At 44.2% G+C, this 27,497-nt stretch overlaps 3 long non-coding RNA genes across 4 annotated transcripts; 1 reads left to right on the forward strand and 2 right to left on the reverse strand.

Annotated features, from left to right (window-relative positions):
• Positions 1-526: 526 nt before the first annotated feature.
• On the reverse strand, positions 527-3,410 carry LOC308465150. Its single transcript, XR_013980285.1, has 3 exons — positions 3,209-3,410; positions 2,565-2,785; positions 527-1,153 (listed from the first exon to the last, which is right to left on the reverse strand). It is a non-coding gene; the product is annotated as an uncharacterized lncRNA (long non-coding RNA).
• A 7,810-nt stretch (positions 3,411-11,220) lies between these two features.
• LOC308465171 lies at positions 11,221-18,618 on the reverse strand. 2 transcript variants are annotated; one of them, XR_013980314.1, is made up of 3 exons: positions 18,577-18,618; positions 13,740-14,010; positions 11,221-12,116 (listed from the first exon to the last, which is right to left on the reverse strand). It is a non-coding gene; the product is annotated as an uncharacterized lncRNA (long non-coding RNA). The 2 variants fall into 2 exon arrangements; XR_013980315.1 differs by having other exon boundaries at positions 13,740-14,004; positions 18,577-18,617.
• Positions 18,619-19,999: 1,381 nt separating this feature from the next.
• LOC308465498 lies at positions 20,000-23,776 on the forward strand. The gene is made up of 2 exons (XR_013980485.1): positions 20,000-20,880; positions 22,655-23,776. It is a non-coding gene; the product is annotated as an uncharacterized lncRNA (long non-coding RNA).
• Positions 23,777-27,497: the final 3,721 nt, after the last annotated feature.

Raw genomic sequence — 27,497 nt, forward strand, 5'->3', positions numbered from 1 at the left:
AACTGGATTTAAGACAGCCTAAGGGACGCGGGTGGCACTCTGGGTTAAACCACAGAGCCTAGGCCTTGCCGATCAGAAGGTCGGCAGTTCGAATCCCCGTGACGGGGTGAGCTCCCATTGCTCGGTCCCTGCTCCTGCCAACCTAGCAGTTCGAAAGCATGTCAAAGTGCAAGTAGATAAATAGGTACTGCTCTGGCAGGAAGGTAAACGGCATTTCCGTGTGCTGCTCTGGTTCGCCAAAAGCGGTTTAGTCATGCTGGCCACATGACCCGGAAGCTGTACGCCAGATCCCTCAGCCAATAAAGCGAGATGAGCGCTGCAACCACAGAGTCGGACACGACTGGACCTAATGGTCAGGGGTCCCTTTACCTTTAAATGGTGATTATTAGACTACATAACTAGGGGCTAAATTTCTGAAAGTGAAGTTTTTTCCTAATTTGTGCATCTGAGAATTGGGAACCCTTTTGGATTTAAAATGTAATTGTGGAAAGGACAGCTTCAGGATCAAGGACACCAACACAGCGGATTGCTGCAGAAAAGTATTTTTTATTGCATTCTACATATACAATAAAAGCAAGTTAAGAGGAGTTTTAGATGTTGGGATCTGGGGATTTGTCCCCTCTACCAAGAAAGCAGTTGAAAACAGTGCGATAGACTCAAAATGCGATCCTCTCAAATTCATCTCCCCCACCTCCTCTCAGAAGCATTCCAGCAGTTAAAGCAATAGGACAACCTGCGGTAAGATATATCAGGTAGCGAGACAGAGTTGGACATTTTGCTCAGCAGTATGTTGGAAGGGAAAACAAAACAGCAGGCCTTGAATTTAGTGTTATTGGCAGCAATGTTGATTCTGCTGGGTGGATGCTCCTTTAGCAATTGCAGGTGAAGTGGGGGGACGGGCACACTCCCCTTAGCAGCATTTCTTGCTTGGGACACAACACTGCTGAATTTGAGCACAGCAGCCGTGGGACTTGGGAGAACAGCAGGACTGCATGGATTGCATGGGTGAACAGCAAGAACAGCAGCAGGAACGCATGGACTGGACACCGCTGTACGGCACGCAGCAGTAGACTACTCTGGTTGCTCCATGCCCATGGCAGCCGCAAGAGTCAGAATGGCCACAGCAGCCCATCTTTGTGGAGTGGAAGCAAAGCTGGGGAGAAGAGGAAGAAGAATGGGGCATATCAGCAAGCAGCAACAGCATCCACATGAAATCAGAACTGCACTGAGAATACAACTAGGGCTCTCCTGAATGAGACAGAATGTCAGAACATAGGAAGCTGCCTTAAACAGAGCCAGATCTCCAGTGTCTGAAGCAGGAGTCTTTCCCAGCCCCACGTGGAGATGTTGAGGATCAAACCTAAGACCTTCTGTGTGCAAAGCAGATGCTATGCTACTGAGCTACAGTCCTTGTCCTATGAATAAAGTAAGATGCCTTCTGTATCAGGTTACAGGCTTCAGGTTACAGACTCCCAGAAATAGTACCTCGGGTTAAGAACTTTGCTTCAAGATGAGAACAGAAATCGCACAGCAGCAGCGTGTCGGCAGCGGGAGGCCCCATTAGCTAAAGTGGTGCTTCAGGTTAAGAACAGTTTCAGGTTAAGAACGGACCACCAGAATGAATTAAGTTCTTAACCCGAGATACCACTGTAGTTGTATAGTTACTTATCTCCTTGACATCTGATGGGAGTGCATTCCCACTACCAAGAAGGCCCTCTACCTTGTTCCTTGTACCTTCACTTATTGCACTGAGGGAACTGCCAGAAGGCCCTTGGATCTGGACTTCAGTGTCTGGGCTGAACGATGGGGGTGGAGACGCTCCTTCAGGTATACAAGGCCGAGGCCATTGAGGGCTTTAAAGCTCAGCACCAACACTTTGAATTGTGCTCGGAAATGTACTGGGAGCAAATGTAGATCCTTCATGACTGGTGTTATATGGTCCTGGTGGCTGCTCCCAGTCTAGCTGCTGCATTCTGAATTAGTTTTAATTTCCGAGTCACCTTCAAAGTTAGCTAGCTCAGTACTAGTAGTGTCTCTCCAGGGTTTCAAGATGGTGATATCTCCCAGCTTTACCTGGAGATGCTGGGGACTGAAGGTTTGAAAATCAGGTACACTATCACTGAGAAAGGTCATTTTACTTCAGGAGGCTGCTTGCTATGTAGGGCAATTAGCTGCCTCTAAGGAGATAAGGGAAAACCTTCTGGATAAGGTCATTGAGTCCACTGACTCCAGGGAGGCCTTTTCAAAATGGCCAACCCAATTCTCCAAAGGGCAAGCCCAGAAGTCAATGAAATACAACTTAGGTTTCATAGCTTTCTAAGGTGAGAAGGGGACCTTCAATCTCATCGATTCTGTCCCAAATCCCTCCTCAGGGCAGGATCTGTTCAACCAGGATGTGAGGGCAGTATCCCTGATGATTCTAGTTCAGCCTCTGCTTAAATCTCTCCAGTAAAGAAGATAATAATATAAGAAAATAGCCCTGCTAGATAAGGCCAAGGCCCCATCTGGTCCAGCATTCTGTACTCACAGCAACCAACTAAATGCCTCTGAGAGAGTCCACTCACCTCGTTCACAGGTGGGAGATGGTGATTCTGATGAATCCAAGTGTATGACTAGAGATCCCTGGGACAAGGGGAGCTTTATATATGCTGTCCAGAACACTTATCTCCTAGGAAATGTGAGGCTCCACCCAAGCATCGCAAACTCTTCATGAACCATGAGGGCACATGTTACATTGCTGTCACCACACTGTCTTCCGGTTTATGCTTCTTGTCTTAATTCATGTCTATTAAAAAATGATTGTAATCGCTGGCTTAATGACAACCTAATACACACAGGCCAGTCCCAGAAAAGAGTTTATTGGGGTGTGTGGAATTTAATGGCGGGAAATCATGGGTCTTGCCTGGGGTGTTATGGACGCTAGTTCAATCCTACCTAGTCAAATTCCAATAAGTGTCTACCAGTGCCTCAAAGTTTCCATTGCTTGGTGCTTTAGGGTTTATGTGACCTAAGTTTCCAGATCTCTCTGATGCATTTGTCCAGGGTAGCAAATATCAAAATGGTATAATTGTACAATTAAAAATCAAATTAATAAAAAAACCACATTTTTAAAAAAATCTAAAACATTTGAAAACATTCAGAATATCTAAAACCAAACCAAACCAAACCAAACCAAACCAAACCCAACCCAACCCAACCCAACCCATACCCTCATTGTTTCACAGTTGTCACCACTGGCACCTGTCAGCCACTCAATGTTTATGTGTTGACTGCTATATCAGAAAGTTCTGACCAACATCTTGAGTTGAGACACCTGTTTGGTCACTAAAAAGGTAAAGGGCCCCTGACAGTTAAGTCCAGTCACAAACAACTCTGGGGAACAGAATTCTGAATCAAGGCTTCTTTGGTATCTGAGGACCAATGCAGTTTTAATATAGAGTGGAACCTCGGTTTTCAAATGTAATCCATTCCGAAAGACTGTTCAACTTCTGAAATGTTCAAAAACTGAAGCCTGCATTTCTGGAAGCATTCAGTACAGAAAACTCAGTACAAGAAGCCACATAGCATAGCCACATTGTAGTTGGATATGTTGTTAATTTTGTTGACGGAAGTAATGGGCTTAGAAACCTACTCTTAGTCCATTGCTTCCTTCACCCAATAACATGAACTAGCAATGTAGTCTCTTTCTATGCTAAGGCCATCCATAACTTTTCCATTATAGCAGTAGAATCTTAAGAGATGGCCAGAGCACTGTCTAATACTGTTTTGTTGGATGAATTTCAGTTGGTGTAGTTTGAGGATGTGGAAAAGGCACTTGGATCAGTTCAAGGAACTACCTGCAACCTGGGCCTTCTTGGGTGATAACATCTAGCAGGGTGGAAACAGCTGTCTGGGCCAGGAAGGTGGGCCATGCCTCTTTACAAGAGGGGTGGTTCCCACCTGTTTGAAAGAGGCAATGATAAGACAGCTCCTTAAGAAACCACCCCTAGATTCTAAGACCCTAAGCAACTACTGGTCACTTGTCAGCCTACCTTTTGGGGGCAAGGTTCTTAAGTGGGTGGTCACTGACCAGATCCAGGCACTCTTGGAGGAGACTGATTTTCTAGATCCATTTCAGTCGGGGTTTTGGGTTGGTTTTCCCATACAAACTACCCTGGGAATAAGGGTAATATACCCCTGTTAACCCCCCTTGACTTCTCAGCAGCTATTGATACCATTGACCATAGTATCCTCCTGGAGAGGCTATCCAAGTTGGAGGTGAGTGGCACCACTTTGCAGTGGTTCCAGTCATACTGGGATGGTTGTCTTCAATAGGTGATGCTTGGGGAAGAGGTATTCAGCACCATGGGGCCTTCATTGGGGGTTCCCTCAAAAGTTCAATTCAGTTGCCCCATGTTGTCTCTCTCATTCATTCATATATATATATATATGAATGAACACACACAGACATATGTATATGTATATGTATGAAGGAACTGGCAAACCACTCCAGTATTTTTCCAAGAAAACTCCATGGACATAAAAAGAAGACGCTTTGAGAAGAAAGTGAGAGTTTCCAAGGCATGCTCTGGTTTATGGGGTCACAGAGAGTCGAACACGACTAAGACAACTAAACGACAACATATATATATATATGTATCCAGAGGTTTTGTAGTGTGTTGTCAGCTGTATGCTGAACTCTGGGAATTATAGTTCTGAAAGGGGAATGAGGGACCTACTAACAACTCTCAGCCACCTTAACAAACTGCAGTTCTTAAGATTATAGTTAACAAACTATAGTTCTGATCCACTTTCATTTCCCCTGTCTTTCAAGTTGTCTCAGACGGTGTTAGGCATCTGCCAGCAGCTCCCATGGCTGGTTGCCCAAGAATGTACAAAGACAAGGAAATGTTTCTTACCACCTGCTTTTTATTCAGTATTTACGGAGAGAGGCTTTGGAACCCAGCCTCTTGGATAATGGCATTGTCCCGAGTGAATCTGCTGTTGGGATACTGCCAGGGAGACATAGGCCATCATGCCTCCACGTCGTCTCCCGGTCTCCCGTGGAAACAGTATCAGTCAATTAGCGACACGAGCCTCAGAAATAGCTGTCCACATTCCAGGACTCGTGCACGCCTTTTTCGCAGAATTTCCACAACGAAAGAGTCACCCAGGAGAGCAAATTTTACAGATTTATTCAACGTTGGTCAGAACAAAGGATAAACATGACTGCCTGCCTTCGTGTCGAGGCAACCGACTGAAAACAAAAGCTATATACAAAACAGAAACTTCCTGTGAGCAGGAAGTACGCAGGCTTGTGACACACAACAGCCTGCTCCCTTTTTAAGGCAGAACGGAAATATACTAACATCTGCCCCACCCCCCGCCATCTCCCCCACTTCCTCATTTGTCATCTCTACTCGTGCTGATGAATGCCCTCTGTCTTTGTGCTATTAGCTCTTCTACTTTCAAGGCTCGCCAGGTTCTGGGAGGGGGGTCTGGAATGCTTTCTAAATACACTGTGTCCATCAGCTGTCATCCTCCTGGTGCTTCTTTTTTTTTTTTTTTTGAAATAATTTTTTATTAGGGTTTTAAACAAAGAAAAAGAAAAACAACACACAGAAAAAAACAATACAAAATTTAACAATAAAAACACAAAACATAACAATTAAAAACAAACTCTCTTTTCCATTCCCAATTTTAAATTACTTATTTTCTGGACTTCCTCATACCTCCCTCTTTTGTATTCCAATCTGCATTATTTGTCCAGCAGTTTCTTTTCCACTTTTTTTAAACCCAATCTTTAATTTAAATCCACCTGGTGCTTCTTCTTCCTCCTCCTCCTCTCCCATTATTTCCCAAGTTCCCCCCTCATCTGCCTCTGAGCTGTGACCTCCCTCAAACCCCTGTTGTGATTCTGAACTGTCTTCTTCTTCTCTGGAAGAGTCAGGCTGGGGAGGCAGTTTCCACCTCTGTCCAAGGACCTTGGTTGCAGGGATATTTGTTTTGTGCTTCTATTAAAACCATTGTGTCTTTTTTTTTTTAATTTTTAATTTCATTTTAATACATCACATAAAAAAGAAATATGAAGATAAACAAATATCCATCACCTCCTAACAACTAAGAAAAAAATGAAAATAAAAAACAACCACCACCACCACAACAACACCAATACTTTAAATAGAGCTCACGATACATTTAACATAAAGATGACTTTTCCTATATAGATGACTTCCTGTCTACTCCTTACTTCTATTTCTCGTCCATTATTCACTGCCATATTATAACATGTTTTGGCTTTAATATTATTTATTCTATCCTAGGTTTTTCATCAAACTTAAAACTCCTACTGAAGTTATTCAAATGCTGCTACAGACTTAAACTGTCATTACTATTTTTCAAATAGATTTTTAAAACTTCCCATTTTGTGATAAAGACTTCCATTGATTTATTTTTTATTCTTTCTGATAAATGGTCTAATTCTGCATATTCGGTCATTTTTTGAATCCACTCTGATCTAGAGGGGACTTTATCGCTTTTCCAATTTGTCGCAATGAGTATTTTTGCTGCAGCCATAGCATAGAGAAAAAGTTCTTTTACTTTTTTAGGGATGTCCGAATCTGTGATTCCTAATAGGTAAGCTTCTGGTTTTTTGCTGAAAGATATTTTAAACATTTTTCCCATTGTGTCTTTTGATGGTGTTATCATTATGGTTCATAACCAAACTAGGACTGGGGAGTGTCAAACCTTGTTTCGTACTGTTTGAGCACAGACTAATCTCTCAGACTAATCTTATCTCTCAGACTCATCTACCTCAGATGATTGTTAGGAGAAAGGTGGGAGGCATTCCCGCTACCTTGAGGTCCTTAGAAGAATGGTGAATCATAAATTAAATAAGAAAAAATAGGGCTCTTCTATATTGGTCTAATCCAGCACTTAGGTGTGGCCCCAACCCCATGTGATCTGTAGCAGATCCAACCTGATTTGACAGCCCTTGATCACTGTAAGTAGGCCTGATCCAATCTGGGTGAATCAGGATCACCTCAACTTGCTCTGGCTGAATCCCTGGTTGATCCAAATTGACCACAGACCTAATAAATATACACCAACCACATGTTTATTGATCATATCAATTGCATCCCCGACATGAACCCCGAAAGTCTTGTCATAGAATCATCTTCTGGTGTTACGGCTCTCTGACTCAGCTTTCAGGGGAGAAAGAATTAGTTTTGCCCTGTAGATGATTAAAAACTATGCGTGGAAAATAATAACAATGTCATTCTGACCCTATCCCCAAAGGCAGTTTAGAGGCCTGTTGTTAAAAGAAGATTACTAGGTTGCTGTGACCTCAGGTGATTTGCTGACTAGGTTCAAGATGAATTATGATACCTGGGACCAACCTGCCTTGTATTTTCCTGCCACATTCCCCAACCATTCCACAGTAAAGATAGCACAACTTAATCCACACAATTTGTGTGAGTCATAGAAGTTGGGAGGACCAGCTGAACCATCTAGTTCAACCTACTTTCTTAAGGAATGTCTATAAAACACAAGAAGATGCTTTTGGCTGTGTCAAAGCATTGACCGACCTTACCTGGGCATTGTCTACTCAGGTAGCATAGCACCTTTTCAAGGTCTCAGTCATAGGGAGGACATTCATTTCCTTCTGGAAAGAAGCCGAAGTCCCAGCAAAGGAAGAATGGATACAAAAACTTATGGAATATGCAGAAATGGCGAAACTTACCAGAAGCATAAGAAATCAAGATAACAAATTTTTCATATAAGAATGGAAATGGTTTATTGAACATTTACAGATAAATTGTAAACAGATAAAAACATCGGTGGGATTATTGTAATAACCTGCAGTTTCATGAGTATATATTTAAAGGAGATAAACAAATGAGCAAATCAAGTTAATTCGGATAGGTAGAAGATATTAAAAATAAATTTAAGGAACCGTAGAAAGAGGGGGAAGGAAGTCAATTTTTAAAATGTCAAAATGGTTGTAAAATTTGTGAAATGTATAAACTTGAAAAGTATAAATATTATTATTATTATAAAGGAGGACATTCATATCGCAACGTAATTAATCATGGCCTGTAGACATATTAAGCCGCCATCTTGCTGAAACTTAGTGGGTCAGTTCCTGGGTGATTGATTACCTGCATGACACAAATATGGTGCCTTTTGGTTTCATGATGAAAGGAAGATGAAATATGAACAGTCCTTTTTGTGGGAAGGGGGAAAATGGTTGATATCTATCTAATGTTAGCCCAACTCACAGTAGATCCACAGAAACCAATGGAATTCTTTCACCATGGTCATTCATTTCAAAGGGTTCTACTCTGAGTAGGACATAGCTGGATACAATTTAAATGTCACCAAAAAAAGGGGGGTAAAACAAGTGAGAATTTCTTGAAATCCAGGGAGAAAGTGTCTTGCTTTGTTTTATGCACAATCACAAGACAGAAAGACAAACATCACAAGACTATACACACATCAGAGGCTGGCACCCATGCTCACTCTGCTAGACATCCTTCTTACCTCTTTGCCATTCCCCCACACCTGACCAACCCCACCACCCTTTACACACCACCCACCCCTCACTTTTCTCCCCACAGCTTACCCCAATCACCTCCCACTCCAAGTCCCACTCCTTTTTAAAAGAGGGGCAGGTACTTCACAGAGATGCTTGCTAAACCACTGTGTGAAGGCCCTCCCCTTTAGAAGAAGCTAGGGCATGACAACAATACACCCCACCCCCAACAATATAACCACCCCTCAATATACTTCACCTATCTTAACAAAACACTTCAATGCTTCTCGGATATTTCATGTAAGAAGGAATTCTTAAGTTTGCTTTGGGTTGAGTTTTGACAGCACCCCTTTTCGCAACAGAAGTGGGCAGAGGCTAGATTGGGATTCGGATAGATTTCTGGGTAATCTGATCACCAAGGATTTATAACTCCCAGCTACTTAACCTGTTGAATTGTCTCTTTAAATTTGAAGGCGCATTATTGTTCCACAAGATGTGTATTTCTTTAAAGGCCAGAGCAAATAACGTGACCTAGTTTTACAGCTGTGAAGCAGTATAGCAGGTGCTGTTAAGTTGTGGTAATTAAGTTGTTGGGTATGGTATATAAAGAGCAGCACCTAGCTCCCTCAGTACCCTGGTGGATGGGTCATGCTTATTGATATATTGTAATTAAGTGCAAAAGGAGTTTTTGTTTTTGTTATTAAAACCTAGCAAAAGTTATTTTGCGTTTCTTGAATGTGTGGTCTCCCCAGCCCGCCTTCTGCAGCGCAACTAATCTGCAAATAGCCAACATAACCATGTGCCCCCAGTCCCTATAAATTATACTGCAGAAAGGGGGGGGGGGAGTAGAAGTAACCACAAGCAAATTTTCCCCTGGAAGAGCTGTGAACTCAGTTCAGCTTTGATACTCAAAATTCCCAGGCTCAGGATCGTGTGTGTGTGTGTGTGTGTGTGTGTGTGTGACCTGACTCAAAGTCTGCCCATTCCCACTGGCAGAGGAAGAGGAGTGCGGGGGCAGCACACCGCCCCTGGCAGCACAATCCTGGTGGGGTGCCATCATAACTGCCCCCCCTCCCGCGCGGGGCATCACGCCCCTGCGGGCAGCGTGCCCTGCCCCCGGGATGCACGCCAGCCCCACCCCTGCCTGCTCTCCCCCCCCCCCAGTGCCAGAGCATGAAGCTTTGCCACTGTCCATTCCTGCTTAATATTTGGAGTAGCAAACATGATGTCCTCCAGCAGCTGCAATACTTCCTAACCTTTGGCCATGTAGACCGGCACTGATGAGAGTTTGAATCCAGCAGCATCTACAGAGGACTTCACTGGACTCCAGTGCTTTAGATATCTCATGTAGGAAGGGGTGTTAAATTTCATAGTGCAATTTGCCTTGGTACATGAAGATAAAAAACGCAGCCCGCTTTAAAGAAAAGATCCTTATGGAGACTGAATCCCAAAAGGTACTACTGCCCTTATGTCAATTTGAAGATTGAAAAACCAAAATATAAACCCAAAGCAATCAAGGATGATCTCCAGGGGAGCAGAGAGGCGGTGTATTCCCTTTGCTCCTCAGAAGCTATTAGAGGAGACAGTCTTACTGCTCAATTAGAGGAGGAAGCGAAAAGCTTTAGGCCTTTAATTTTGCAAGGTGAGCATGGGAAGGGCAGGCAGCAGGTGTTCAACTCTCTTTCAAGGATGTTAATCCAGTTCAGGCTGCACAGCTTTAATTCTGTCCTGAGTTTCCCTTACCACCCCTTCATTCTACAGCAATTCAGTTTCATCGCCCACCAGCAAGTAGATTGGATACAATTTGACGAAACTACAGAATAGGATGCAAATGGTTAAATAGCAGCAGGATTAAGAAAGGCTGGAAGGAGGTGGGAAAGGAAGTGAGGTCTGGTTGTGATGGAATGGCAAGGAGGAAGGAGAAGAGAAGACTTAAGAGGCTACAGGAGAAGCTACAGGAGAGGCAGGTCTGGTGGTACCAATGTCTTCAACACCAACACACTAAGAAACAAGTACCTCTGGTCAGCCATTCTATGGAAACTAAGGTGTGTGAAATGTTCGTAACTGCAAAAAAGAGAGAGAAGAAAAGCTGCAAAACCCCCAAGAGGTCCAACTTCTATGAGTTTAGAACTTTATTGGAGAACAGCATAAGAATGGGCTCTAGACACCAAGGTAAATATGGGGACACCACTTACGCAAGCTTCACATATTTTGTCGAATGAAAGAAGAGGGGAATCTTTCAATAGCGTGACACAGGGAAGTTGAAAGCTTTGCACTGCAAGATTAGGCACATCTACTCAGAAGTAACTCCCACTGAGCTTAATGGGGATTGCACCCAGGTAAGTATGCTTAGGGCTGCTGCTTTAGGTAGCTAATTCACAGTGGGAAGACCTTGTGCAAAGAAAACATTGTGGCCATGAGATCAGTGATGTTGCTGGAGATGTTCTCCCGTCTTCTAAAAGGTTCTAGGCTTGCTTGAACATCCAGAGTTTCTTTAGCAGCATTTCTTGGAGCAGGGGTTCCTGCAGCATTTGGTCTGAGAGCAGCTGGGGAAGTGGCAAGACTTAGCACAGCCACAAGAGGGAGCACAACAGCAGGGGACGCAGTAACCCAAATACTAGCTACGGCAAAGGGGAGTGGCAGGGGGCAGAGCAGCTCATAACCGCAAGAAAAGGTGAATGAAAAGCAACCGAGGAGAAGATCAATTTGAATGCTTTTAGAATTTTATTGGAGGCCTCCGAAAGGACCCTGCACCCCAAGACAAACATGGGCACCATCTACCCAACATTTACTTTACATTTCATTTGTTAAGAGGTAAAAGGAAAGAAGGGAATGACCCAACATTGGAGTGAAAGAGGGAGGGTCAAAAGCTTTGCATTGCAAGATTATCATATTTACAGTGGTACCTCGGGTTACAGACACTTCAGGTTACAGACTCTGCTAACCCAGAAACAGTACCTCTGGTTAAGAACTTTGCTTCAGGATGAGAACAGAAATCGTGCGGCGGCAGCGGGAGGCCCCATTAGCTAAAGTGGTACCTCGGGTTAAGAACAGTTTCAGGTTAAGAATGGACCTCCAGAACGAATTAAGTTCTTCACACAAGGTACCACTGTACTTGTAAGTAACTCTAGTTGAACTGAATTGCTCTTAATCTGGATTAAGCATGTAGTTTAGGTAGTTATTGTCCCGATGGGGACATTGGATGGGCAGAAAAAACTTGCGGCCATAAGAGCATCGCAGCTGGCAGTGGAGATGTCATTCCGGTTTCCATAACGTTCTGATTTAGACTTGCTCGTAATTCCGGGATTTCCTTAGCAGCATTTCTTGACTTGAGCGCAGCAGGGGATGCAGCAAGACTTGGAGGAGCAGCAGGGGACACAGCAGCAGGCAGGCTTGGAGCAGCAGCAAGGGGTGCAGCAGCAGGCAGGCTTGGAGCAGCAGCAAGGGGTGCAGCAGCAGCAGCAGGGAGCACAGCAGGGGGTGCAGCAGGGGGTGCAGCAGGAGTTGCTGCCACCGGATGGGACACAGCAAATGATGGTTCCTGAATTAGACGAAGAGCCACAGCAATCACAGCCCATCTTGGTTGGAGAGAAGGCAAGCACTGAAAAAAATAAATAGTGGTGTGGGTTTTTGAGGATAGGTGACATGTGGTTCAGTCCTTATAGTCGTCTTTGGCGATCCCTCATAGCCGAGTAAGATTGTCTTCCATAAACACAGTTTTCACAATGAGTCCGTAAGCGACTGTGGAGGCCAATTCTGGATCCACACATCCTTCCACAATGGGGACATCGGTTCCCAGGTGGGAGTATACAAATAGGAATGGACAAATGTGCTTATTTTGAGATTTTGCTTTCTCATTTACCCTATTTTAATATCCATTACTGCATTTCTACATCAGCTTACTCCCCCCTCTTTTAAAATATAACCTACTTAAAAAATGTTTTAGTTTATTTTTCTCCTAATATACCTTTTTGGTTGTTTGCAACCCCCCCCCCCAACCCTACACTAAACACCCCATATAATGCATTTTTCCTGATATTAGCATTTTAATGTGCATTTCCCACGATATTTGCCCAGCACAGAGATACAATGTATGCTCTGAGATGTAAAAAGTGGACCTATGTCATTTCTGACAGCAGGCTGGTGTTTTGGATAGACATTGGGTTCCCTCCAACAAAATTATGCTCTACTGAAATTGATGGGCCTAAGTTAGTCGTGACATTTATTTTCAAGGGGTCAACTAACTTGGATCCGTTTATCTCAGTAGATCTACTCTAAGTAGCATTTAGTTGCCAGCCAGCCATTGCATTTCTTCCATTTAGAACTAATCACAGCTCGTGCACCTAAGACAACGAGCTATCGCTTAAGAAGCTCCTATTTCAATTTTTTATTGGCCATGAAGTCCATAAGTGGGTGTAGAAAAAAACCACAATATCTCAACCTCAATCCCTTATCCCCAACCTGCAAAACAACCCAGGGCTATTTTTATAGGTGGTTGTAAGGATGTTAATGGATGGCTAACCTGAAGGCAGCCCTGTTTAGGGAAGTTTTTGATGCTTGATGTTTTATCGTGTTTTTAATATTCTGTTGGGAGCCGCCCAGAGTGGCTGAGGAAACTCAGCCAGATGGGCGGGGTATAAATAATAATAATAATAATAATAATAATAATAATAATAATAATGGTTTGCCATATGCTGTTGGGACTCAGCCAGCATGGCCAATAGTCAGGGATGAGAGCTATAGCCCAGCAACAACTGAACGGTCAAAGCTTAGCCACTCAGGGATTACAACAGGTGTGGGTACCTTTTGGCTTTTCAGATGCTGCTGAACTACAATTCCTATCATTTCTGTCCATTGACTATGCTAGCTGGGACTGATGGGAGTTGTAGTTCAGCAACTGCTGGAAGGCCAAAAGTTCCCTACACTTGACGTGACACTTTTAATGGGAAATGCCAGGGATTGAACTTGGGACATTCAACATGCAAAGCAATACCCTCTACCTTTAAGTTAATGGTCCCTCCTGTAAGATTGATAGTTTGGTTAAAAGAAGAGTCCATAGACCAGATGTGGAGAACCTTCAGCCCTCCATCAGCTCCAGCAAGCATGGGCGATGGCCAGGGCTGGAATTTGTAGTTCAGCAACATCCATCAGGCCATTCCTGCCATAGACTCTACCAAAGGAAATTCCCCCCTCCGTGATGAACAATTCGTGAAATTCTCCTTACCTTCTTAAACAGAGAGACGTCGAGTGGAACGGAAGCCAGTGGATCAAATGAATGAGGAGCCAATGTCCTGAGACCTTTTATACAGCTCCTTGCATCCTCCCCCTTAGGAAGTGAGGCACCGTGGAGGAACAGCAAGTTCTCCAATAACCACCTGCGGACATGCCCTCTTTCGGTTTGATTCAATTCACATTCCTCATTGCAAATTGTTTTATGGCTGTGTATTCTTCCGTGGATCCCTTCCCACCATCACAGGGTCAATCCCAGGCTAGAACTCATGCAGAAGTTTAATTTTAAAATAAGTATCATTGTAGGGTTTCCTTAAGCCATTAAGTGCCTTCGTCACCGTCATCCTATAGCTAAAGACCATAATTATTACCCAAGTAACCATAGAGGGGACCTTTATTGCTAGAAGTCGATGTTGTCCTTTTGTGGCATGTAATTAGCAAAAACGTGGTTATTTTGCAGAGGCTGGGTAGGAGAAGCTCTTTTCACATGCAATCCCCGGTTTGTTATATTCTGGATTTGGCCCTCCTGACTTCAGTCTTATTAAGGAGGATTTAAGAAAATAAGAACAGGCCAATGGGCTGTCTAATCCCCTGTCCTGTTCTCACAGTGGCCATTCAGATCCTTGTGGGAAACCCACATACAGAGCCCAAGCCCAAGGGGATCCTCCTGGTGTTCAGAAGAATTACTGACCATTGAGGCAGAGCACAACCATAGAAACTAGTAGCCATCATTAGCCTTATTCTTCCTGAATTTGTACAATTCTCTTTTACAGACATCCAAGCTGGTAGCCATTGCTGCCTTTTGTTAGAGCAAGTTCAATACAGTCATACCTCATGTTACGTCTGCTTCATGTTACGTTCTTTCAGGTTACATCCCGTGGCGACCCGGAAGTACCGGAAAGGGTTACTTCCGGGTTTCACCGTTCACGCATGCGCAGAAGTGCAAAATGACGTTGCGCGCATGCGCAGAAGCGGCGAATCGCAACCTGTGCGTGTGCAGATGCGCCGTTGCAGGTTGTGCTCTTTTCATGTTGCGAACAGGCCTCCAGAACGGATCCCGTTCACAACCAGAGGTACCACTGTAGTTTATCTATGAGCTGTGTGAAAAAACTGCTTTCTTTGTTCTATCCTGAATAATAATTTCTTTAAAACAATTCTGGTATTGGACTTGTAAAAGGGTAAAAGAGTATTGGGAAATGATCCCATAATGAATTGGGGGGAAAATGTTTGAAAGTACTTCCTCCCAAAAAACCAGAGTTCTTTCCATTGGGGATAATTCAGTCTGAAATTTCCAGGTGTCAGAAAAGGTTATTTATGTATATCACAATTGCAGCCCTTGTTTTGTTAGCCCAAAAATGGAAAACAAGTGAGGTCCCAAGCAAAGAAGAGTGGCAACTTAAGTTGACAGAATATGCACAGCTTGCAGACTTCACATATAGAATAAGAGAACAAGAAGAACATACATTCAGAGAAGATTGGAAAACGTTTATTGAATATAGGGAAAATAACTGTGTATGGCTGAAAACACTGGCAGCATTGAGATAAATTTAACAGTGTAAATAAAGTTATGATGGATGTAATAATGGAATACTGAATGGTACAGTTTCTGTAAAATATGATATGTAAAATGAACCTTTACCTCACAACAGTGAACACGATGAACCAATTGATTGACTCTATAGAGGGCAGCTTCCTATGTGAACCTATTCAGAAGAACATCAGACAGGTTCAGGCCACCAACAAACCCTGATGGCTGTGTTCACGCACCTCTTTCACAGACATTGAGGGAGTTACATTCCAGGGATCATGCCCAAAGCCAAAATCACATTGGATTTCTATTGCTCGATACTGGATTTAATTCAAATCACATTGTTCATTATGAAGTCTTTGAGGATGATGAAAGAGATCAGCATCCCTGCAGCAATGTAACCCATGCAGAAGATGCATTCAAAACTGTGGAAAGGTTGGAGTTCTTTAACCAATAAGAGCAACAGAAGCCCTATGTAATTATTATCCGAGTTGCTAGGATAATACCTTGCCCATCCTCTGTCACCAGAGGACGATATTTCTCCCCTTCGTGCATATAATTAGCAATGCATCTGACATGCATATTGTGTTTTTAATATGTTCAGCACATAATTATGGGAGTCTACATAGGATGTTGTTGTTGTTGCTGCTGCTTTGCTTTTATTTGTTTATTCCATTTCAATCCCACTTTGCCCTCAAGGAGATCAAGGCAGGGTACATGGTTCTCGTCTCCCTCGTTTTATCCCCACAACTAGCAGAAACCTTTGTGCAGGATTCCACTAGAGCAGTGTTGGCCAAACTTGGTCCTCCAGCTGTTTTTGGACTACAACTCCCATCATCCCTAGCTAACAGGACCAGTGGTCAGGGATGATGGGAATTGTAGTCTCAAAACAGTTGGAGACCCAAGTTTGGCCAACACTGCACTAGAGGAACTCGTTAGCTGAATTCGTCTCACTGTCATTACGTTAGGCCACCCAATTAATTACAATGCAAAGGAAACACAATGCAAGTGTAGGGGACATGTAACCAATTACATATCTTTTGTGGGCTGAAAGCAAAACCTGCTTTCTATCTTCAGGTGGTGGTAGCGTTCATGGCTTGATATCGGGTCACCATATGGGGTCAAGGGCAAAAAGGAATAAATCTAAATCAAATAAGTGTTGGAAATGAAAAGAAAAAGGAGGTTCTTTTTATCATATGTGGTGGTCTTGTAGTAAGGTTAATGCCTACTGGGAAATTATATACAGTGCTTCCTCGGGTTACAAATGCTTCGAGTTACAAACACTTTGGGTTACAGACTCCCCTCACCCGGAAGTAGTACCTCGGTTTGGGAACTTTGCCCCAGGATGAGAACGGAAATTGTGCACCTGAAAACCCAGCTCACCCACTGAGATAATACGCAGGAGAGTTGCTGGTTGTTTCCTGAGTTGGCGAAACTCCTTTGATAATAAGAAACCAAGCCTTTAGCAACTTCTGTTTAAGCTTTTAAACACCCACTGAAAACTTTTCCATAATAGCTAGCTGACTTTGGATTTAAATTCTTAATACGTGATTGCATGCTTTTGTGTACAGTTGTAAACCACTCTGCTCCCCCCCCCCCCATGAATATCAGTATCTAAATATTTTTAAATAAGTAAATAAAACCCATAATCCTTCACCTGGATTGGTAGGGCTGTTTTGTTCTGCATTCAAAGCAGGTGCTCGACCTATTGGGCAGGCTGCAACATTTCCAAACAAAGCAAGAGGAAAATCCTCTTATTTTGTATTATGGTTTTGGGATTGTCTTATCTCCCATACATATATTTTGCATTGGGTCAACAGTGGAGTTACTCACAGAGATGGAACAGAACTAGGAGAACCCAGTTTCGAAAACAGCCATGCCTCCTCCACGAATTACAAAGCAAAGAGTAGAATGAGAGAATATGAAAGGTGATCTACCAATTAGTAGAGGAGGCCGGTGCAAAGCTTGAGGGAATCAACTTGGAACAACGAACAAAAGGAGACAAGCAGCAGGGCGAGTCTGGGTGGTGGTGGTTTCAGGTCCCCTAGTAAAGGTAAAGGTAAAGGGACCCCTGACCATTAGGTCCAGTCGTGGCCGACTCTGGGGTTGCGGCGCTCATCTCGCTTTATTGGCCGAGGGAGCCGGTGTACAGCTTCCGGGTCATGTGGCCAGCATGACTGAGCCACTTCTGGCGAACCAGAGCAGCGCACGGAAACGCCATTTTGCCTTCCCGCGGTATTTATCTACTTGCACTTTGACGTGCTTTTGAACTGCTAGGTTGACAGGAGCAGGGACTGAGCAACGGGAGCTCACCCCGTCGTGGGGATTCGAACCGCCGACCTTCTGATCGGCAAGTCCTAGGCTCTGTGGTTTAACCCACAGCGCCACCCGCGTCCCTCACGTCCCCTACTTGCTTCCAAAGCTTCCCTTGAGGTTCTTCAGCAGCAGCTCTGCCTAGGATAGCAGCAACCAGAACCGCAGCCACAAGAGCCAAAACTACTGGGACCACAGCAAGGGTGGCAGCAGCAGTTGCAGCAGCAACAGCTGGGAGAGCAGCGACAATTGGAACCACACAACATCTTTGAGACGAGGATGGAAAGAGGATTTTTTTTGTGAAATTGCCTCAAGAAACCCAAGGGAGCTTCTCCTTGCAATGGATGTGCTCAACCATTGAGCTATGGCTTTCCATATTCCAACCCCACCTCCCAGCAGGGGCAGAGGAAGGGGGTGCGGTGGGGGTGGGTCGCCCTGGGTGTCACCACTGAGGGGGGTGATAAAATGCCAGGCGGCACTCACCACGGGGCCTGCAGCATGCCTGAGCCACACATCTTTCCTGGGAGAGACGCAGTGGCTTATGTGCACAGACTCCGCGCTGTCCCAAAAGGTCTGTCCGCTGCCTCCCCCTCAGCTGTAGGGTGGCTGATTGAGAGGAGACAGGCAGACTACTTGGAGGCCCCACAGAGTGTCCTGCCCCAGCTCACCCCGCCACTGGGCGCAGGGAATGCACGGTGCCTGATCGGCTTGTTCCGCCGCTGCCTCCCAGGCCTTACGTCATGGAAGGGGAAACTGCAGCCTCCCATATGTTCTTGGACTCCAACAACCCATCAGCCACAGGCACCGGAGTTTGGGGGAATTAGGGCCCAGCAGGATCAGGAGGGCCACAGCTTCCTTACCCCCGGTTTATATGATGACGTTGGCTAATTCTATCACATTCTTATGTTTATCCCTTTACTGTGAACAAAGATCTGCTGAGCAAAACAGACCTTATTAAGCAGTTCACAAAGATTACTCAAGCTAGACTTACCTTGTTAAGCAATGGGAAATGGCAAGGAGGGATGCATCCTATTGAGCAAATGAGGAGTTTTGCTGGGGGAGGGCAGCTTTTATACAGCTCTGTGACTCTCCCTTTGGAAGTGAGACACCACCATGAAACGGCAAGGTCTTCATTAAACATCAACACACATGGTCACCTGCCGTGACGTCTAATGGTTCATGGCGCTTGACTCAACCCCCATATCCCATTCTTCTTTAGAAGTGTGTTTGTACTATGTATGATTAAAGCTTTGTTTAGATAATAGCACAGTGATTCTTAGGGCTTCCCAGGAGGCACAGAGAGGAGTGTTTTCTTTTTTAAAGGACACACTGTGGAGTCTATGGATGTTGTAGGGTCTGCTTATTGGGAACATGTGACTCTTGACTGTTGATTATTATCCAAGGTTTATTTTTATTTTTTTCAAAAAAAAATAATATTGATTTTTCACATCTATAATGAATAAAACATACAAAACAGAACACACACTACAATACTACAAGAAAAATAAAAATAAAAACAAAAACACATATTCCTTCTTATAGTCATTTTAAATTCCATTATTATGTGACTTCCTCGAATCCCCCCTAACTGAATTTCATTATGTTCCCTTGTAACAGTTCTCCCAAACATCTTTCTATTACGATCAGTTCCTTCCATTTACTATCTTCATCTCTTTTCTTATTGTCTTAAATCCATTTCACTATACAACATTCATATTATAATCCTAGGCCTGTTTAATACTTTCAAGTAGCTTCTTAATTATCTTATATTACAGTATTTAGTTAAATATTCTTTAAATTTGATCCAATCCTCTTGGTATTCCTCCTCTTTCTGTTCGCGGATTCTTCCAGTCAGGTCAGCAAGCTCCCAAAACTCCAACATCTTCATCTGCCATTCTTCTACCATTGGCATTATCCAAGGTTTAATGAGGTCACATCTGACCCCTGGGCCGGAGGTTCCCCACCACTGCTGTAAGGGGAAGAAACTTGGGTTTTGTTTGTTTTTAAACTTGAATAGTAATATAATCAATAACAATATTCACATAGTCAATTAGGGTTTTATCCAATCATGAACTGTTCATGGAGAGTGGAGACACTTTTTGGACTATTTGAAGAACTGTTACAGTCAAAAGAAAACATGGGCAGGTTGGAATTATGAGCAGTGGAATGAAAACAATAATAAGTGAAATAGATCATAATAGTATTAGATAAAAGTATGTTACATAAAGCAGAGAGTATAAGGTGGAAATAAGAACATCATAGAGGTAAGGGTGTGAAGTCAAAATTTTAAGAAAAATATACACTGAAATTTAAGTAAATTTGTAAAATGTGAAAATCAAATGTGAAAATAAAAAAAAAAATTATGAACCCCCCCCCAAAAAAATCCAGTTGATCTACTCTGAGTAGGGCTGATACTGGATACAACCAACAAACAAAAAGATAATGAAAACTTTAAAAGAGGAACATAATCCAGATAATTACAAAGCATTCCTAAAACTTAGGAATGCATCCAATGTAAAGCCTACTCAGAGTAGACCCAACGGAATAGCTGGGCATGACTAACTCAGGTTCATTGTTTTTAATCGGCTTACTGTAAGTGGATGTTAGTTGGCTGCAGTCCTTAATTTTGACTGCAGCTACAACCCCTAAGCAATGTCCTACCGTGATTATCCAGTTGGAGTCCAACAACATACGAGGGCACCATGTTTTCCCACCTGCTTTAGACCTTGCTGGTTACATTCACTATGGAAGCAAGAACCTTTGCCCCCCCCCAGATGTTGGCCACTGGCCATGCTTGTTGGGGATGATGGCAGTTGTGGTTCAGCAACATCTGGAGGGCCGAGGTTCTCCACACCTGTGATAATCTGATGATGCATCAAGAGGACGCAGAGTCAAAAGCATTTGGGGAATAATGGATATTTAGTCATATGGTCCCCACAAGGAGAGCATTGGAGCACTAATCTTCCTCCTTAGGTTTCATATTTTAAAACTATTCATGTGCCTCCTGGTCTTGGAATTACCACATTGCTAACTCAAAATCCCTTTAAACACACGCCATGGGGAAGTGCTCTTTTAATGAGAAATGGGCATTCCTTCGAGGAGCATGAATTGGATGATGGCATCAAGGAAGGAAACGTGTTTTGATGATGAATGAAGGCTCTGCCGTTCCACGGCGGTGCCTCACTTCCTACAGGAAGGTTTGGGGAAAATATATAAAAGGTGCCCCCATCCCCAAAGATCTTCATTATCTCACTTGGGTTCATTGTCGTTATACCAGCTTCAACCTCTCCGAACGGTAAGTTGCTTTTGACAGGTCATTACTGCAATGGGAAATGGTTTACTTTTAGATCAGGGGACGGTAACCTGTGGCTGTCTGCATTTTGTTGAACTCCAGCTCCCATCCAGTATGGAAAATACTCAGGGATGATGGGAGATGCAGTCCTTCAACATCTGCAGAGCCGCAGGCTTATAATGTGGCTTATAATGCTCACAGTGGACTATATTAAAGATTAAACAGTAGTGAATGTCTTGTTTTCAAAATATGATACTTTTAAAAATTACTACGTACTGGATGAGGGTAAATAAGCTTAAACTCAATCCTGATAAGAAAACTGATTATGGTAGAGGTCTAAGTAAAATTGAGCAATGCCTTGATAGGATCACATTCTCCTATAGGAACCAAATTAATTGCTAAGAGGGTACTGTTGGAAGCATCCTTGCTCCAGGAATCCTTGTTTGTATATTTGCTTGCTCGCCTTTTTATTTATTTCATGCAATTTATATAATGCTTGTTTGTAAAACAAACAAACAAACAAACAAACAAACAAACTTCAGAGTGGTTTACAAGAAGTTGGTGGCTAAAGTCCAGGATACTTTTATCAGCATTGGCTTATTAGTTGGCTATGCCCAGCACTGAATGGCAGAGGCCAGGCCAGTGTCACTCATGCTTGTTGACTTCCAGGTTAGACTACTGCTGTGTGCCTTATGTGGGGCTGCCCTTGGAGACTATTTAGAAAGTTCATTTAGTGCAGGCAGCTGTGGCTCTCTTCCGCCACCTATATTAAAACAGAGCCATAGATTTCAATTGCCCACCCCCCAGGCTTTTAAAATTTCAAATCCTTAAAAAGTAGATTTATTTTATTGTCTTAGAGAAGCACCTCTAACATGATTGTTCCCCTACCTCCCCACCCAAAAAAATGGCGTTCCAGAAGGTTCTACCTTATGGACTTCAATAACATAAAATGACCCTTTCTGTTGAAGCCCGAGGTCTGGGATTCTTTATTGTAGGAAATTGGAGCCTGTTTTTGTAAGGAAGTACTATGACATCTACCCACTCTTCCAAGTTTGCTTAGGAGACCAATTGAACCTTGGTGCTTCCAACATATATTCAGTGGTTCATGGTTAATGTGCTCCTGACTTCAGCCAGGGTTCTGCAAAAGGTGCTGTCTCAAAAGCTACCTTCTTAAAGGTAAAGGTAAAGGGACCCCTGATCATTAGGTCCAGTCATGGCCGACTCTGGGGTTGCGGCACTCCTCTCACTTTATTGGCCGAGGGAGCCAGCGTACAGCTTCCGGGTCATGTGGCCAGCATGACTAAGCCGCTTCTGGTGAACCAGAGCAGCACATGGAAACACCATTTACCTTCCCGCCGGAGCAGTACCTATTCATCTACTTGCACTTTGATGTGCTTTCGAACTGTTAGGTTGGCAGGAGCAGGGACCGAGCAACAGGAGCTCACCCCGTCGCAGGGATTCGAACCGCCAACCTTCTGATCGGCAAGTCCTAGGCTCTGTGGTTTAACCCACAGCACCACCCGCATCCCTACCTTCTTAAACACAGCTAAATTTCAAAGAGCAGTTGTCCCAAAAGCTCAGAGTTGCCTGATCTGTGTATCCAGTTTTTGAAAACCACATCGTTCATCTCAAAAACCTGGCTACCCTTCTAAACATGGGCTGGATTTTAAAGAGTGCTTTTCTCAAAAGCTCAGAGTTTGCTAATCTAGTTTTTTAAACACACACACACACAAAAACCACAGACCGTTTTCTATCAATACCCCCCTTTGCTTTACAGAAATGGGAAACGGTGGTTCTTCCTGCTGCGATTGCGGTGGTAGCGGCTGCAACGATACCATGATTGTCTGCACACCCTCCTCGGGTTGCCGGCCTTGCTGCACTCCTTGCTGCTGCGCCCCAATGTGCTGCACACCTTGCTGCTCTCCCTGCTGCTGCTGCTGCTGCCGCCCAGCTTGCTGCTCGTCCTGCTGTTCTCCGATGTGCTGTAAAAAATGCTGAGCCCAGCCCACGGCTGCACCACAAGGTGCTTTCTCATGGGTAGCCATCTCCTCTCCCCATTACTACTCTACGGGTAGCCATCCCCCCCACCAGCCTCCACCCTTGTCGCTTCCACTCCCCTGTTTCCATCTCAGGTTCCTCCACTCCCCCATTGCCATCCAAGGTGTGTCCACTCCCCCATTTCCATCCCAAGTGCAGCCACTTCCCCCCTGTTTCGACACCATGTGGAGCCTCTTGTCCTTCCAGATCCAGCTACTCCCCCATTGTCATCTAGAGTGTAACAATTCCTCCTTGTTCCCACACCCTGGCTGCAGCAACTCCCCCCGTTGCTATGCTTAGGGTGACCACTCCCCATTCTGCCATATTGACTGCAGACATTCTCCCCCCACATTGCTGTCCTAGATGAAGCCACTGCCCCCTTCCATTTCCATTCCAGGTGTTTACACTCCCCTTGCCCCTTGCTTCCATGGCCAATCTTCCCTGTCCCCTGTCCCTGTAACCAGCCATCCCCACTTTGAATATGGTTGCTCCCCGCTATCCCTAGTCTCGTCACTCTGTCTGTTCCTGCTGCTCCAGTGGCTGCAGATCCAAATGCTGAAATCCTCTTCAACTTGCAAGCCAACTTCAACAAAAGGGGAATCTGGCATGGAAGCTCAAGTCTGCCATCTGCCAGAATAACAGCGGGAATGAACTTCAGCAACACTACGTTCCATGGTGATTTGAAGACTAGGTGATTCACTTCCATGGCCTCCATCTTGCTAATTTGCCCGCCTGAAGCTCTTTCTTAAATTACAGATCCTTCTTTGGCCACAAGGACATCTGGGAATGATACACCCCCCCCCCATGGTCTATTAGCTGTAAATTGAGAGGCTCAATACAATAAAATATTGGAATGATTGAACTTGTGTCTTGTCATAGAATTAAGGGGTCGTGTGGTGGTGAGGGTTGTTGGCAGTCACCAAAGCAACATTGGATGGGCTTCCAAGGAGCTGCTGGCTGCTGTTGGATAAGCTCTTTTGATCCCCTAGGGGAGAGATAAGGGGCAAACAGAATGGCTTACAGCAGGGTTGGGAAACTTTTTTTTCAGATCAAGGACCACATTCCCTTCTGACCAACCTTCTGAGGTTCCCATGCCAGTGGTAGACAGGGTGGAATAATGATTGGAAAATTCCTCTTTGTCTAGTAGGCTACTTTCTACAAACACAGACACCCCTCTCTAACCCCCATAAAGGCAAGCAAGAGGCATTAGGTAAAGGTAAAGGGACGCCTGACCGTTAGGTCCAGTCGCGGATGACTCTGGGGTTGCACACTCATCTCGCTTTAGTGGCCAAGGGAGCCGGCGTACAGCTTCTGTGTCATGTGGCCAGCATGACTAAGCTGCTTCTGGCGAACCAGAGCAGCTCATGGAAACGCCATTTACCTTCCCGCTAGAGCGGTACCTATTTATCTACTTGCACTTTGACATGCTTTCGAACTGCTAGATGGGCAGGAGCAGGGACCGAGCAATGGGAGCTCACCCTGTCATGGGGATTCAAACTGCCGACCTTCTGATTGGCAAGTCCTGGGCTCTGTGGTTTAACCCACAGCGCCACCCGTGCATTACCAGAGTTCAAGTATACATTCTAGTCAGGCAGCCCCCCACAATGTACACATACACACTTGTGAATTAGGTGTGAATTAGGACCAGTGATGGATGTGGCCTGAGGAGAAAGGGAATGGCTGAGGAGAATTCCTAGATTCAGGTCACAAAGCCTGAGATTCCTCACCTATGGTGTACAGAATAATGGGTTGCATAATCCTCACAAGGTGAGAAGCTGGAGTCTGGAAATGGGAAGAAGCCTAGCAAGCGTGGTACGGAGGAGTATGAATAAAAGGATAGGGTGAGGGTGTGATCCAGAGAAATGAAAGGCAAGGGGAAGGAAATCAGTTTCCTCCTGTTGCTGCATTTTTTCTCCAGAGGTATCCAAATCCACTTGCAAGGGGCTTTATCTATGGCTGTGCTCATCAACCTTGGGTCCTCATATCTTGTTGGACTACATAAGAACTTAAGAACAGCCACATGGGTCCGGCCAATAGCCCACCTGTTCCTTCATCTTGTTCTCACAAATGCATGTGAGTATCAAGCAGGACATGAGCTGAACAACACTGTGCCCACCTGTGAATCTCAGAAACTGGAACATTACTGCTTCCAAATTACTGAGTTCAGCTCCCATCACTTTTCCCCCACCCCCAGTTTAGCCAGTGTTCAAGTATAGTAGGAGTTGTAGTCCAACAACCTCTGTGGACCCAAAGTTGAAGAACACTGACCTGTGGAATGACTACGTTGCAGATTCAGCCTCCAGGATGCAACCTTGTTCTCGGTGAGGGATAAACTACCTTGGCTTTATGAGTTCAGATCCCTGGTACTTATGTTTGTGGGTGTTGGAAGGAGGAAAGAGGAAATGAGGAAGGAGGACATCTGAAGTACTGCAAAGTAGCATTTATCTGAGCCTTAGGCCCAGAAACTCCTGTGCTTAGATATTTGAAAGGATGTTTCAGCAGGTTGTTGGGACAATGCTCCATTTTGGCAGTCCAAACCTGTCAGTTGTAGGACAATGCAAGAAGCAAATGGGAAAGGATATGTATGCCCTTGTAAAAAGTCTCTCCTCTGCCCTGGAAATGTGTTTGGCTTATAATAAAGGCCATTTTATTTTTAGCCTGCCAGTTGTGCTACCCCAGTTTTGTGGTTGGAGTGAAGGCATTCTTTGGATAGAAAGCTCCTACATTCTTAATAAAACCCACTACATGGAATATAACCATATTATGGGGCCGAAAGTTCATATCCTCCAACATTTCTCTGATAAAATAGGGATATCCTATTCCATAATAGTAACTTAATTATCTGTATATCCTGCTCATTTGACTAGGTTGCCCCATCCACTTTGGGCGACTTCCAACATATATAAACACACACACACACACACACACACACACACACACAAACATATATATATATATACATATATATATTACAGTGGTACCTCAGGTTAAGAACTTAATTCATTCTGGAGGTCTGTTCTTAACCTAAAACTGTTCTTACCCTGAAGCACCATTTTGGCTAATGGGGCCTCCTGCTGTAGCTGCGCCGCTGCTGCTGCACAATTTCTGTTCTCATCCTGAAGCAAAGTTCTTAACCTGAGGTAGTATTTCTGGGTTAGTGGAGTCTGTAACCTGAAAGGTCTGTAACCTGAAGTGTATGTAACCCGAGGTACCACTGTAAAACATTAAAAAAACCCTTCCCTATACAGGGTTGCCTTCAGATGTCTTCTAAAGGTTGTATAGTTACTTATCTCCTTGGCTCGGGGGTCGTGTAACTCCATACCTACCATCATTTTTCGGATGAAAACAGGGACACCCTAAGGAAAATAGGGACATTGCAGGATCAAATAAGAAACTGGGATGGGTTCTGTAAATCCAGAACTGTCCCTGGGAAATAGGGACATTTGGAGGGTTTGAAAGTCCTCTTTTTGACATGTACATTTTCTACTGCGTCCAGGTGGAAATTGCTAAAATGTTCAGTAAAATCCAGACATATGGCATCCCATTTTGGAAGTGTAGATTTTGGCTGTTTTCTTTTAAAAATAGCTCAAAAACTCAAACAACAACAACCAAACTCTCAACAACTTTTGCTTCCAGATTTTCACTTTTTGAAATACGGCAACCCTATCTTAGGCTACAGGTAGTCAATGTCCGGCCTCCACTGTAAGAGGCGATATGCCTCTGAATACCAGTAGCTGGGAATCACGAGTGAGAGAGCGCTGCTGCAGTCAGGTCCTAATTTCTGGTTTCCCACAGGCATCTGGCTGGCCACTGTGAGAACAGGAAGGTGAACTAGATGGGCCATTGGCCTGATTCAGCAGGGCTGTTCTGGTGGGCAACTCCCCTTTGAGGAAGGAGTTGCAGCATTTGGAGTTTTCTCCAATCCAGAATGCGGCAGCTAGACTGGTGACTGGGAGCGGCGGCCGAGACCACATAACACTGGTCTTGAAAGACCTACATTGGCTCCCAGTACGTTTCCGAGCACAATTCAAAGTGTTGGTGCTGACCTTTAAAGCCCTAAATGGCCTCGGTCCTGTATACCTGAAGGAGCGTCTCCACCCCCATCATTCAGCCCGGACACTGAGGTCCAGCGCTGAGGGCCTTCTGGCTGTTCCCTCACTGCGAGAAGCCAAGTTACAGGGAACCAGGCAGAGGGCCTTCTCGGTAGTGGCACCCACCCTTTGGAACGCCCTCCCACCAGATCTCAAAGAGAAGAACAACTACCAGATTTTTAGAAGACATCTGAAGGCAGCCCTCTTTAGGGAAGCTTTTAATGTTTAACAGACTACTGTATTTTAATACTTTGTTGGAAGCCGCCCAGAGTGGCTGGGGAAACGCAGCCAGATGGGCGGGGTATAAATAATAAATTATTATTATTATTATTATTATTATTATTATTATTATTATTTATTATTATTATTTTATTATTATTATTATTATTATTTTGTTTTAGAGAAAGGGCACTTAAGAGGTGACATGATGGAAGTTCATTAAACTATGCATAGAACAGAGAGTGGTTTTTCTTCTCCTCCCAAAACACTAGA

The sequence above is a fragment of the Podarcis pityusensis genome (assembly GCF_964106645.2).
Source record: "Podarcis pityusensis genome assembly, chromosome: 16".
Lineage (NCBI taxonomy): Eukaryota > Metazoa > Chordata > Lepidosauria > Squamata > Lacertidae > Podarcis > Podarcis pityusensis.